Below are 15,641 nucleotides of genomic sequence, written 5' to 3'. Positions count from 1 at the left end.
CACTCCAGGGCTTCCTGCGTCTTCTTCCTCAAGCCCTGGCTTTATCTCCCACTGTCTCCACCTCCAATGTAGACACTCTGGAGAACCTTGGCTGAGCTTGCTCAGGGACCCTACGAAACAGACTTACACCAGAAGCTGGCTATAAGGAGTCGGAGCTTGGTAGACTGGCTCTTGCTCCAGGAGCATCCCTAACTTAAAGTCCCTCTAACCTGGAGGCACACACCCCTCCTCACAAGACCCAGTCCCTTCGCCCACATGCTCCTTCAATGATGATGGCTTCATCAAGGTAACTTTTGGCTGCCCCACCCTGCATCCTTCAGGCCTACCTTGACGTAAAGGGTCTGCCCAATGGTCTCCAGCATTGTGGCACATATATGCGCTGGGGCTTCCGGTCACTGCCGGGAGAAGTAGCCCACGTGGCACCTTCACGTGTGCTGTACTGTAGGCACGTGGTTCACTGTCCCCTAGAAATTCTAGAGCATCCTTCCAGCATTGTCTCGCCTTCCTTCCTTAGACTGCTCCCTGGCCACTTACTCTGGGTCCCTGGAGTTGCGTTCCAAAGAAAAGCCCCTGCCTAGCACACCAAACTGTCTGCACCCAGGCCCCAATTATCCCTGGCCCGTCACATTGGGCATGGCGAACATACACATCCTACCTGTGGCACATGCAAAGTGCATGTGCACACGCTCACGGACATGTATCCCACCTGTAACACAAGGCACATACATGCTTGTACACATGCACGTTTACACACACATTCTTCTCCCTCCTGGTACCCAAATACTACAACATTCCTTTCCAGTCTGTGTTTTATAACATGGTTTTCTGAATCCAAAGCAGAGACTACCTACATAAGATAAGGTATCATGGGAGATAAAAGAGGGAGGTCTCCTGGAGGCTGCAGGCTGTGCCCTCTCTATCCCAGGGAAAACCTGGAGCAACTAATGATATGGCCAATCGCAGGAGTATTGGTGTCAGTAGCAGACCAAGCCCTCACCACAGCCTGGGGTCCCTTCCCCCTCCTCTTGGTGACCTCAGTATCCAACACAGTGAACTGAGGCCCCAGAGCAGTATGGCAGCCTTGGGGGGTGGGGTGGGGCTAAGATGCCTTAGTACTTGCAGACGAGCAATCCTGGAATAGCCATCTGCCCATCTGGAAGCAAAGGCCTTGCAGGCCTATACGTTTTCTGTCTTCAGCAAGTCATCAACCCAGCATCAGAGCTCTCTTTACCTGGAGGGGAGGGGGAGGTAGAGAGAATCTTAAATGGGACATGTTCATCGCTTCTCGGCCTTTTGGCTAAGATCAAGTGTAAACGGGACATGTTCAAGTCCCTCAGCAACAAGCCCAGCTTCTGTCTCCTCTGGTGTTCTCATAGTTGGGAGATTTTTCTACAACTTAAACCCCAGCCAAATTCTGTTCTTATTCAACTCTCTAGGGTTTCCTATGTGCTTGCTGTTCCTACGTGTTTATGCCTCTAAAATTTGAAGTATGGAGTTTCTGCTTTGGACTCAGAAAACCACACGAGGAAACACAGACCAGGGCTATTGGGAAGGCCCCATGCAAAAAGCCTATCCCGTCCCCAGAAGAGAAGAGAAACCTGACCTTTGCATCAGACTGTCTAACAAAAACCCCAAGAGCAGGCATGAGAAACCTCCTTTTGAGTTGGTGATCAGGGGAGTCCAAAAATCCTAATACAATATAGGCCACTGTCATTGGCCCTGCTCACTTCCCTGAGGTTGAAGTAACTCCCTGTTGCTGAACACAAGCTCGGACACAGGACTCTGAGGATGTGTGCTGGATCTGAACTGGAAGCCTCCTCTTGGAGCTACCCTTCACACTACCAGAAGTTGCTGTGCCAGCTGCCAAGGGAGGAAAGCAATCTTGCTCCACCTCTTGCCTTCTCTGTATCTTGTAACCAAGATGTGTGATGCTCCACGCAGTAGGATTTTATCACCTAGTTCTGGTGAGCAGTCACAAGGAACGCCAGTAGACTGTTATTCTAGGGGCCACTGGGGCCTCCCTGGCCTGTTAGGAGTTCTTATTCATTAGGGGGTACCCCATATTCAGCACTGAGATTTTTCTTTGCTAAACATTAGCTTCTGGAAGCAGCATTATTCAGCCACAAAGGCTATCTCCCTTTTATTTTTTATACTGCTATTTTTAATTGGTTTATAAAAGCAGTGGATTTCCATGTTTTTCTTTTTCATGGATCCTTCATTTTGGTTAGGCCTCCCTCCCTGCCCTGTCGTCTCTCCTGTCCCCCCTACTCCCATTCACTCACACTGTCCACTTTCTTATCACTGATGTACTACTAGGTCCGTTCCCTTAACACATCCCCCCAATGACTCCTTTCCAGTTTCCTAAACAACTAAAGAATCAAAGCTAAGATGCACATGAGAAACACGAGAGGCATTTATTGCTCTGGGTTTGGGTGTCAAAGTCAGTATAGTTTTCTTTTCAGTTTTATCAATTTGTCTGTTGTGGCGGTTTGGATGAGAATGGCCTCCACAGGCTTATATACTTGAATGTCTGGTCACCAGGGAGTGGAACTGTTTGAAAGGTTTAGAAGGATTAGAAAGTGTGGCCTTTTGAGAGGAAGTGTGGGCTTTGGAGTTTCAAAAAGCCCATGCCAAACCTAATCAATCTCTCTCTTCTCTCTCCACCCACCTCTCTCTCTGCCTACTGATCAGAATATAGCTCTCAGCTACTTCTCCAGCACCTGCCTTCAAGCCATCATGCTTCATGCCATGATGATGATGGACTCAACCTCTGAAACCATAAACAAGCCGCCAATTAAATGCTTTGTTTTACAGGTTGCTTTGGTCATGGTGACTCCTCACAGCAACAGACCAGTGACTAAGACTCCTGCAAATTTCACAGTTTCATCTTTCTTCACATTTGAACAAAATTCCATTGTCTCTGTACTACATTTTCATTTTCCATTCATCTGTTGATGGGTATCTAGGCTGGGTTTGTTTCCTAACTATTGTGAATAGAGCATCAATGAACATGGAGAAGCAAGTATCTCACCAGTAGGACTAGAGTCCTTTGAGTATATGCCAAGGAATAATATATCTGGAGCACATGATAGTTCTATTTCTAGCTTGCACATTGACCATCAAGGACCCTCTTTCCCTGTAACACGGCCAGATTTGTTATCACTACAATTTGGGGGGTGGGGTGAGATAAGACAGGGTCTTTGTAGTCCTGTCTGTTCTGGAACTTACAATGTAGACCAGGCTGGCCTCAAATGCACAGGTCCTCCTGCCTCTGCCTCGTGAATGCTGGGATTAAGGGCACGTGCCACCACACCTAGCCTGTACTTTTATTTGTTTATTTGTTTATATTTAGTTATTTATTTGGTCTTTTGAGACAGGGTTTCTCTGTGCAACAGCCCTGGCTGTCCTGGAACTCACTCCATAGCCCAGGCTGGCCTCGAACTCACAGAGATCCACCTGCCTCTGCCTCTCAAGTGCTGGGATTAAAGGTGTGCACCACCACTGGCTTACTTACATTTTTTGGTAATAACCATCATGAATGGAGTGAGATGGAATTGCAAAATAGTTTAAATTTGCATTTGTCTAATGGCTAAGGATGCTGAGCACTTTTATTTTTATTTATTTATTTTATTTATTTTTTTATTTTTATTTTTTTTTTTGGTTTTTCGAGACAGGGTTTCTCTGTGTAGCTTTGTGCCTCTCCTGGAACTCACTTGGTAGCCCAGGCTGGCCTCGAACTCACAGAGATGCGCCTGGCTCTGCCTCCCGAGTGCTGGGATTAAAGGCGTGCGCCACCACCGCCCAGCGCTGAGCACTTTTAAAAGTGTTAATTAGCATTAATATTTCTCTGAGCACTCTATTCAGTTCCAGATACCATTTCTGATTGGGTTGTTTTAATATTTGATGTTTAGGGGTTTGTTTTTTTTTTTGAGTTCTTTGTATATTCCAGATATGAATCTTTTGTCAGATGAATGGGTGGGGAGCATTTTCCCCCATTCTGTAGGCTGCCTCTTCACTAGACACTTTCCTCTGCTGCACAGCAGCTTTGAACTTCATGGAGTCCTTCCTATTGTCGATTGTTGGCTGTGTTCCGAGGAAGATCTTACCTATGTCTTTATCGTGTATCGAACTCCTTTTTCTTCTAGCAATTTCAGAGCATCAGGTTTTATGTTGTGGTCCTTGATCAATTTGGAGTTGCTGTTTGTGCAGCTGGAAGGATCTAACGTCTTTCTTCTGTCTACACGTGGCTATCCAGTGTTTCCATTTGCTGAACAGGCTGCCCCTTATCCTGTGTGCACTTCTGGCTTCCTTCAAAAATCAGGTAGCTGTAATTACATGGGTTTATGTCTGGATCCTTTATTCTATTCCACTGATCTGTGTGTCTGTTTTATGCCGGCACCATGCTGTTTTATTACTATGATTATATAGTAAAACTTAAAGTTTTAAAACTTATATAGTAAAACTTAAAGCACTATTCTAATTGCTCAAAATTGTATTTGCTATGATCTTGTTTCCATATAAATATTTGGGCTATGCTTTTTGTCTGTGAAAATGGAGTTGCAATGTTGATTAGGATTGCAATGAATCGTGAAGTTGCTTTAAGTAGCATGACCATTTTGGCAGTCTTAAAGTTGGCCAACCACGGATCCAGGCCTTTCCATCCTCCAGTGTTTCCCTCTCTTTCTTTGGTGTTCTAAAGCTTTCACTGTGCAAGCATTTCACTTCCTAGTCAGGTTTATTCCAGGGCCCTTGTGAATGGGACTGTCTCCCAGCTATTGTAGCTGGCGGGCAGAGACAATAAGTAGGAGGGAAAATTTAGGCTCAGGGAGAGAAGGAAGAGAGAACGAGAAAGAGAGGGACAGACCGGGGGCCCGAAGCCAGGCAGCCACAAAAACAGTGAAAGTAGGACATACAGAAGCAAAGAAAAAGTAAAAAGTTAAAGAGCCTGAGGCAAAATAAGAACAACAGGTTATGTTATAAGAGCTAGTGGGACAGGCTTAAGATAAGGCCGAGCATTCCTAACTAATAAGAAGTCTCCACGTCATGATGGGAGCTGGTTGATGGCTTAAAAGCAAAAGCCTGCTACATATGTGTTAACTTTGCATGCTGTCATGTTGCTGAAAATGTTTATCAGCTGGGTTTTCCAGTGGAACTTTTAGGGTCTTTTATGTTTAGAATCAAATCATGAGCAAGTAAGGACACTTTGACTCCTTTCCTTTGTATTCCCTTTATCTCCGTCTTTTGTCTCTGCTCTAGGTAAGACTTCAAGCTCTACATTGAACAGTAGTGGGAAAAAAATGGGCTTCCTTGTCTTGTTCTAGTTGAGGCGAAATGTGTTGCAGGAATCTTTCTGGAATAAGCACTCAACACCACTGAGAGAGGAAGAGAGGCGATGTCACTGGTGGACTACAGCCAGGATGTTTCTCACGGGCTTTGATGCTGGTCTCATTTGTATTTTTACTTTACACTCTAAAACCATAAGGTGGGGCAGGCAAGCAAGCAGATTTTACAGAAGCACATCTGGCAGTCAGCAGGTATTTTTCCAGGTTATTGTGTTCTAGGTAGCAAGTGAAGTCATGCTTGGCAAATAGGCAGTGCAAACAGTGCTTTTGGTAAACCACTAAATAAATGAATATCTAATAATTGGTTCTTTTTTTTTTTTTTTAACCTTATACTCGTTCAAATGTGTGTCAAGCTTTTTCTTTTGGCCGCCAACTAGCTCCCAAATCATGACACAGAGACTTCTTATTCTTTGTTACAAATGCCCAGCCTAGCTTAGGCTCATTTCTGGCTACCTCTTTTAACTTAACCTGTTCTTCCTTATCTACCTTTTATCTTGGGGCTTTTTAGCTTTTCTCACTTTCTTGCTGTCTCTATGTCTGGCTGGCTGGTGGCTGCCTGGCTTCCGGCCCTGGCCACATCCCTTGTTCTCGCCTCCTCCTCCTTCTCTCATTCCTTCTCTCCCTTGCCTACAGTTCTCCTCCTATTTATTCTCTCTGCCCACCAGCCCCACCCATCCCTCTTCTGCCTAGCTATTGGCTGTTCAGCTTTTTATTGGACCAATCAGATACCTTAGGCAGACAAGGTGAAACAAATGCAACACATCTTTACATAATTAAACAAATGCAGCATAAACACAAGTAACCCACCTTTACACAGTTAAAGTATTATTCTGCAGCATAAACAAATGTAACACATCTTTGCCCAGTTAAAATAATATTCCACAACACAAATGTTTCATGTTTTCCTGTTTACCATGATGGTGGCTGTGGGACTTTTGTATATAGCCTTTACAAAGTAGAGATATATCTCCTGTATCCTAGATTCTCCAGGACTTTTATCATGAGTGAATGTCAAAGGTCTTTTCTGCATCGAATGATATGATTATGCTGTATCTATCTTTGAGTTTATTTATGTGACAGATTACATTTATTGATTTACATACATTGAACCATCCCCGTATCTCTAGGATGAAACCTACTCAATTGTTGGTGAGCTTTTTGATACTTCTTTTTTAAGGGTTTTGTTTTTGAAAAATTCATACGTGAGTACTGTATTAACGTCATTTCCTCCCCTTATCCTTCCCCCTACAACTCCTCCTGTGCACTCCCCATGCCCCAAGCTCATCAATTTTTATTATTAATGTTAAGAGACAGCTGACTCCATTTTCTTTTTAGTTAAACAATGTTAGACTTTGGTCATGTCCCTAGCTAGAGGTCAACTTTTTTTAGTAGTTCTTCCTCAATAATTATGTGAATTACATATCATAAATTGCTTCCATTGTTCTGAGAAATGACCATAAGATGTTTTGTGGTATATTAACTGACTGACCATAAACCCCTAACATGTACCTTTCCACTCTTCATCACTTGTTAAAATTCCACCTTTAATCACTTGTTCACTTGGTCTAAAGAGACTATACATTTAACCTGGGCCATTCTTATTCTCCTACTATGGGAGACTGAAAATATGGCCTGGCCTTTATTAAATTTTTACTTGGCAACATCTCAGTGTTAGCTCCTGGTTTTTGACACCATTAACAATTATTAGATATACATGTGTTTGGGGCTGCCACTCATGATTGGATAACCTACTAGAGAAGGCTTGTCCCTGGAGGACAAGCAGCAGCAACGAGTGCCTAACGCTCTTCACCGGGAGGTGCAGCCTTGTCAAATTTCCCCGTCCACATCAGCATGTTGACTGTCTTAGACACAGTTCTGTTGCTGTGAAGAGATGTCACGACCACAGCAACTCCTATAAAGGAAAGCATTTAACTGGGGGCTTGCTTATAGTGTAGAGGCTTAGTCCATTATCATCATGGGGAGCATGGTGGCGGGCATGGCATGGAAATCATGCCTGGTACTGGAGACCTAGCTGACTACTCAGTGTTAGTGAGGTCATGGTTACTGGAGAAGAATCTGCAACCTCTAATTTACTAAACTAGCATAATCCTTAACAACAATGTACAAACATCTGTCCTTAAAACCACAGGTGAGTGTAGTCTTCACCTCCATCAAGGAAAGTCACCTTCATCAAGGAAAGTTCTCTTTGCAACAGATGGAGACCACTAGAGAAAACCACAACCAATCAAAATGCACAGTTGTGAAGCCCCAGTCCCAAGAGATACAATTATAAAACAAAGCTCTGGGAGCCCCCAAAACTCTGGGAACACTGTGGAAGAGGTGTCAGGAAAACTATAACAGCCGGAGAAACAGGGAGTTTGCTGTGAGCTTGTCTCCTAGTAATATCAGAAGCGACACCCAAAATGTCTCCTCAATATGACTGCCCAAACGTGAACTGAACAAGGAAGACACCAAGGGACATGCCAAGGTGGATGGGGAGAAGCCCAGAAGGGGCTTTCTTTACACAAAGAACTATAGGGCAACTGAGGAAAGCTGGGAGTAGGAGAGGTGGTCCTCCCCAGGAAGAGCACAGCAACTGGTTGTGCAACACCAAATCTGAAAAATACATATAAGCAACATTATGTGTACTTACTTTTATATAGTTCTGAAATAATAGCTTTTTTTATAATAGCTCTGAAAACATACATAGGAGCAACATGTGGACTTAACATGTTATATTTATGAATATATATGTAATGTACACATACATATGTGCATGCAATAACAATTAGTGAAAAGAGAAGCCATGAATTTGGAGGGGGTTAATAGGAAAGGCTTGGGGGGAGGAAAGAGAAGGGAGAAACGTAATTATATTAACCTCAAAAACAAAACAAATAAAAAGAGCCTCCCACTGAGGAGCCAATTGATGGTTGATGGCTTCTGAGGGAAGGAGAGTCAGTTTTCTTCAAGGGTGTGGGTACTGATAGGGCTGCCCATGCTCAAGTGGATGGCCCCAGCAGTCAGTATATTAGCATCACAAATTAGAATCTGTGGGGGAGGGGTTAGGGTGACTATGATAAATATGTTGTATGCATGCATGAAATTCTCAAAGGAATTAATTAAAAATATAACAAAAATAGACTGGAGAAATAGTTCATCTAAGACAGAGACTTCTGAAGAGTGAAGGTGTCTTGCCCTTTGGCTTCCATACATAAACACAAAACACGTGCATGTATACCTGTACACCCTCTTCCCTTCCCCTTCCCTCTCATTTGGGTCATGATCCTGGTGGCTATGACGTCCACACATCATATCCAGCATCCTGACAAGGTCTCCCTAGCTGTGTCACAACATAGTAAAGAAAGTGGAAGGGAAGCCAGAAAAAATAAGCAGGTTTACAGAGGCATAATTTTATATGGCAACAATTCTTTGGGTGTTATAGAATACTATTTTAAGGTGTGTTACTTTTGTTTATGTTGTGTTTGTTTAACTCTGTGAAGCTGTGTTACTTTGCCTGTCTAAAACACCTGATGGTCTAATAAAGAACTGAACAGCCAACAGCAAGGCAGGAGAAAGAAATAGGTGGGGCTGGCAGGCAGAGAGAATATATAGAAAGAGAAATCTGGGAGGAAAAAAGAAGTAGTCAGAGAAGGAGGAGGACTCCAAGGGACAGCTACCCAACTACACAGCAAGCCACAGAGTAAGAGTAAGATTTACAGAAGTAATAGAATGGGAAATGTCCAGAGGCAAAAGACAGATGGGTTAAGTTAAGAAAAGCTGGCTAGAAACAAGAGAGCTAAGGCTGGGCATTAATAATAAAGTGTGCAATTTATTTGGAGGCTGGGTGGTGGGCCCCCCAAAAGAGCAAAAACAACGTTTAGGTGTGGGTTTCTATTTGTTTTTACACATGTAAAGAGCCAACTATCCACCTTCATAGCAAGGAGGTGCATTAATCCCACCATTCCTCAACATTTCAGGGGCATTTTAAAGTCATCCCAGATGACCTGGCAACCACAGGCAGTTGTTTTTTGTTTTGAGGGAAGTATCCACTAAACCTATTGTGTCAAAAAACCAAAAACAAAAGACATGAAAGTAAGATGGAAACTTGGTGGGAACGGGGTGGTGGCACAGGGAGGAGGATAAGAGCAGGGATGAGACAGCCAGAGTGTATTATAACAAAACTGGGTGCTACCGAATGCAAGATTATGGAGAGACTAGACTACTCTATCAGAGATAGGAGTGTGAAATGGTTCAACCATGTAGTAAGTTTGGTCATTGTGATTGCCTGAATTTTGGCAGACTGTGAAAAAGAAGATGCTATTTATACATTTAAACAGGTCCTGGAAGGAAAATACGCTTTTGAGCTCTTGAGTATATTTCTAGGACTTGGATTACTGGGGGACAAGTAGAACAAAGTCCCACTAAAAACTCCAAATTTCCAGAACTTATGAATGAAGTTACAAGGCCAAGGAGAATTGGAGCTGATAAAGGACACTGACCAGGTATCCCAACATAACAGAAGGGTCTTGGAGAGGGAAAGGAAGAGAGAAAAGTCAGATTTATACCATGATATAACCTATTCTATATCCTGGCTTTCAGGATATAGAGAGAATAAAGGTCAAGGAATGCAGGAGCCTCTGGAGGCTGGAAAGGCAAGGCAAGGGATTCTTCCTCAGCTCCCACAGAACACAACCCTGCTGTCACTGGTCCTAGCACAGTGAGAACCACTGTCCAAATGATGAGCTCCTACTGGTTCAGAGTTCCAAATTGTTTCAAGCTACTGTTTGTGAGGACTTGTTATACCCAGAAACAAACCCAAACCAAAACCCACAAACATAAAGAAACTACAAAACAAACAAACATCCATCACAAAACCCCTACAAACACAAAACTTTGGTAGAGATAAATAACTGGCAAACTTTTACCACATGGTTGAACCATTTCGCACTCCTATCTCTGGTACAGTCGTCTACTCTCTCCATAATCTTGCATTCGGTAGCACTCAGTTTTGTTGTTTATATTCTGGAGTTAATTTCTTTTTCTGTTTTTGCATTGTTGTTAACTTGGGCATGATTGTTACCAGTGACCTTGGTCCAAAACAAGCATTTATGGGTTCCTGGTGTCTGGTATAAGTAATTAAATAAATACACACAAATAGTAAAGCAGTGAGAGTTGGGGGGAGAGATGCTTTTTTTTCTAGAAATGAAGCAAAAGTACAGATGAAAATGTACTTCAAGAAAAAAACAAGGTAACTGAGCTAGAATACTCAAGAGACTTGAGCTACTGCTCAGGGCTTCCTCTCTAAGTCCAAGTGGAGGAGTTAGATGCCAAGGGTCGGGTGTGTGATCTTCTATTCAATTGAGGTTAGGGTTATATAAGACAAATCTTAAATGGTATTATTAATAATAAAAAACCCAGAGCCAGATATTGGAATAAAAACTGAAAGATCAGAGGAATAGGACAAGCCACAACCAACCTCACCTTACCAATTCCTCAGCCTTCAGAGAGAGCTACTTCCTGTATACTCACACCTATATACCTTTCTATGCCCTGCCATCTTACTTCCTCTCTCTGCCCAGCTCTATCACTTCCTGTCTGTCTCTACAGACCTCCAGACCTCTATTGTTAACTAGTGCTGAGATTAAAGGTATGTGCCACCACTCTGGCTCTGTTCCCAGTGTGGCCTTGAACTCACAGAGATTCAGATGGATCTCTGCCTCCCAAATGCTAGGATTAAAGATGTGTGCATCCACTGACCTCTATGGTTTTTTGGGTTTTTTTGTTTTGTTTTGTTTTTCAAGACAGAGTTTCTCTGTGTAGCTCTGGAGCCTGTCCTGGACCTCACTCTGTAGCCCAGGCTGGCCTCGAACTCACAGAAATCTGCCTGCCTCTGCCTCCCGAGTGCTGGGATTAAAGGCGTGCGCCACCACCGACCAGCTCTAGCCATATAAAATCCCTGCTATCTTTTTATTGGTGTTTTATTGAATTATAGCCAGAGAACATAATCTGTGTCACTTATTCCTTTAAAGACACTGAAGCTCGCCTTCCATCCAAGCACATGATGCAGCTTTCACTTCCTCGCCCAGCGTGGGCTTCATGGCACTTGCTCCTCTATGTATTGAAAGTTGTTCATGTCTCCCCAGGGAAAGTCACAAAATGAGTGTTTTTTATTTTAATCTCCCCCAACTTTACTAAATTCTAGTCTTCCTAATCTCTCATCTATAAGAGGTATGCTAAAAATCTCCCACTACAATCTACAATTCAATGTGTAGTTCTCCAATACCTGATATTTGCACAAGAAAACCTAAAAATTAACTACATAAATACATAAATAGAACCACAAAAGACCCTAAACAGTCAAAGCCATCTTGAGCAGAAACAACAAAGCTGGACTCATCACAAATACTAGACTCCAAAACTTAAAACAAAACAGACAAATGGAGCATAATAAAGAAACCAGAATAACTCAGGTCATTACAGACAACTGATTTCTTTTTTTTTCTTTTTTTTTTTATTTTAAACAAAAGCAGCAAGAATAACTACTGGAGAAGAAACTGTCTCTTTAAAAAAATGGCTCTGAGGCAGCCAGGTGGCACAGGGGTGTAAGGTGCTTGTCACCAAGCCCGACATTCTGAGCTCGATCTCTGGTAGCAACACCATGGAAGAGAACTGGCTTCCATAAGCTGTCCCGACCTCCACAGTCACCTCAGCACGTGCCCACCACCCCTCATACATATAAGCAGTTTGTTTTTCAAATAGTGTTGAGAAAACTGGGAATCTGCATGGAAAGAAAAATCCTAGGTGCCTATCACTCACTAAATATATATATGAGGAGGATTAGAATGGATTAAATTTTACTTGTGAGTTCTTCCTTTGTACTCTTGCTTGCTCAGCTAATCCCCCTTCTCCTTATCTTGAAAAAACAGACACTTAGGAAAAAGCTGCTTTAACTTTATCAGTTGCGCTTCTTTAAAAAATGCTGCTGCAGAGAACGCCTGCCGGCCCCTAGGCACTAGGCAGATTTTAATGGACAAGACTAAAACTCTTTCCAACCTATAAAACTGTGAGAACTGAGGCTTGGGCCCAGCTCCTTGGAGTGGATGACACCTGACTTCTCCACTCTGGGTAGTACATGCTCGTTTTCCTGCCCGTTCGCTTTCTAACAATACAAAAATCAACTAAATAATGGAAAAATGACTAAACTTGAAACACGAAACCATCGGAAGAAATTACATGGAATCAGTTCGGGGCATCAGTCTGAGCAAAGACTGTTTGGATAAGACACCAAAAGCACAAGGAAAAATGTACTAATTGGATTATGCCAAACTAAAGAGCTTTAACAGAGCAAATGAAACAGATGGAAGGGAACTATAGAACAAGAGAAAGTGTATTTCTACTCTTGTCTAAGGTATGATGTTTATGTAATTTATTTAAATTGTAATGGAAAATTAAGAAATATAGATTAATAATTAGTGTTCTATGATAGTCAAACTTATAGTCATGATAAATTTTCTAGGTATACATACATATATTTCAGATAGATAGGTAATCTTCAAACACTTGAAAGACCTACAGAATATGGCATTTAAAATGTTTTAAGAACTTTGACTTTCTGGACAATGAGACACTTCTATTCCTGGCAGCACCGATTTACTTCAAAGAGAAAGATGGGCATCGAAGACACTCCATATGGAGTTTATCTTCTTCTTGGCAAAAATGGCCATTTGAGCAAGAAACTGTTCTTACCTGGACTGCTTGACGAAATGTTGTATCGACCGGACATGCAGGACCCATAGGAAGGTGACCACTGAACTTTGCAAGGCAAAATGGTCCTTCAGGCTCCTGCTTTGCAGAAGAAACTGCCAGACATTCTACAGGACACAGAAGTGACTGAAAGACTCTAGGCCTATGGGCTGAAGAAGGATGTCCCAAAGTTGTAGAGGAATTTTGGATGACTGTCCAGGAAGGCAGCTGTCTCTGACATTCTAGATTTTTGAAAGCTGCTTACTGTAGGGAAAAGGGGCTGGCTAAAGAAACCCTGACCCTGGAGCCCAGAATTAGGGAAGGATGGCTCAGATAAGGCCAGTGAGAGAAACACAGTTTAGCTCAGATCAGAGCCATCTCTGCCCCTGTCCAACTAACTGACTTGTGAAACCAACCAATCACACAGCAGGACAGCAGATTCCTGGCCCTAGGGCCCAGGACCAGGGAAAGAAACATAGCCTGTGTTTGGGACCTGAGCCAGAGAAATGAACACTTTATCCCCAAACCCAGAACCCAGGGAATATGCCCTGACTCTAAAACTAGTACCAAAATAACACTCTTGGCCCCTAGAATCAGAGTCAGTGAAAGAAATGTGCCCTGGCCTTAGAGATAGTGTCAAAAAGCCAAGAAAAGCCAGTGAAAGAAACACAGTTTGGCCCTGAAATCAGGGCCATCTCTGCCCCTTGCTCACAAAACTGGCCAATCCCTGGGCAGAAAAAAAAGCTAACCAAGCACAGTTGACTCGTCCCCTAAATATCCTACATAAACCACCCTGCCCGGTCAGTTGTGAGCTGTTCTCTCCACCCTGGTAGAGGCAGCTACTCTCCTGGACTCCTCCTTCCCAAATAAACCTCTTTCTCAAAAGAGTTTTGGGTGAAGACCTTCATTCACTGGTACACAGAAGAACCTTGCTGGGAGACTGTGGCTCTCCAGGAGAGGAGCAGGATTGCTGTGTCCTGTGGGGAGACCATCCCCCATCACACCAGGTATATCCTGACTTTCCTGAAGAGTCAGGATACCCTTTCTGGCTGAAGCAGTTCCAGGCCTGACCCTCCCGAGAAGTCAGAAAATTTTCCTTTCCAAGGTTGGGCTGTTTCTTTGCAGTTCCAGCCATCAGAGCTGTGCTAAACAGCTTCAGGTGTCCAGGATACCTTCAGGGCAGAGCCCTTGTTCTGAGTAGCTCAAGGTGTCTGGGATACCTCACCCTCTAGGGCTGAACTGTCTCCAGTTCAGCCATCAGAGCTGTGCTAAACAGCTCCAGGTGTCCAGGACACCTTCAGGGCAGAGCTCTTGTCCTGAGTAGCTTGAGGTGTCTGGGATACCTCATCCTCTAGGGCTGAACTGTCTCCTTGCAGTTTCAGCCATCAATTTACTAACATTTTGGTGCTGAAACCTGGGACACCAAACCCAGAGTTTGTGCAGTTTACTTACACTTACAATGCACTTCCTACTTACTTAGATAATATTGTATCCTTCTGAGGTCTTTGATGTAGTTGAAGACTAGATAGTTATAATTTCCTTAGTTATGATAAAAGATAAATTAGATATGAAACTTTAGACTCACAAATATAGGATAGAATATTTTCTTTAATTTTACAAAATACAAATAGACTAAATATTGTAACTGCAATTCTTGCTTGATAACTGTTTGTTATATGTAATTTTACTATGTTAAAGTTAAACCCTTCCTTTTTGATTAGAAAGAAAAGGGGAGGTGCTGTGGAATTTTCTGTATGCTGTGAATGTGTTGCTCTGATTGGTTGATAAATAAAATGCTGATTGGCCAGTAGCCAGGCAGGAAGTAGAGGCAAAATAAGTAAACAGGAATTCTGGGAAGGAAAAACAGAACTGAGGAGGAGACGCCAGCCCGCCGTCCAGGGAGCAGCATGTAATGGCACACAGGTAATGCCACGGAATGTGGCAACAGAGATTAACAGAAATGGGCTGAGTTTAAGTGTAAGAGCTAGTCATTGGTAGGCCTGAGCTAATGGCCAAGCAGTTTTAATTAATATAAGCCTCTGTGTGTTTACTTGGGTCTGAGTGGCTGCAGACTGGGGCAAAAACAATATCAGAGGCCAAAAACACTCTGTAGTAAAAGAAAAATCCAATTATAAAATGGACAAACAAAATGAATACACACAGATCTCAAAGCAATATAAATGACCAGCAAATATATAAAAATTGTCTCACAATGAGATCTCATCCCAGTTAGAATGGTGATCATCATTTTAAAAATGTTAGCAAAGACATAGGTAGTTTACAATGATAATCATCAAATAAATAAATAATAAATGTTGATGAAGATGTAGAGAAAGAATAACTTTCATACACCATTGGTGAAAATATAAATGAGTATGATTATGAGAACAACTTCCTAAAAACAATAGAAATGGAATTATATTATGATCTGGTAGTTCCACTCCTAGGAATATAACCAGTAGAAACGAAATCAGTACATCAAAGAGACATGTTTAATGCAGCATTGTTCACAACACTCTAGATGTGGACTAGCCAGAAGCCTATCCATGGATGAAG

The 15,641-nt window shown here is 42.6% G+C and overlaps 1 protein-coding gene across 5 annotated transcripts in view; it reads right to left on the bottom strand.

The window, feature by feature from the left end:
* Positions 1–15,641, bottom strand: part of Septin10 (septin 10) — an 84,118-nt gene that overhangs the window by 11,613 nt on the left and 56,864 nt on the right. The window lies entirely within an intron of this gene.

The sequence above is a fragment of the Peromyscus eremicus genome, chromosome 16_21 (genome assembly GCF_949786415.1).
Source record: "Peromyscus eremicus chromosome 16_21, PerEre_H2_v1, whole genome shotgun sequence".
In the NCBI taxonomy this organism is placed as follows: domain Eukaryota; kingdom Metazoa; phylum Chordata; class Mammalia; order Rodentia; family Cricetidae; genus Peromyscus; species Peromyscus eremicus.
This window is presented reverse-complemented; position numbering and strand designations above follow the sequence as displayed.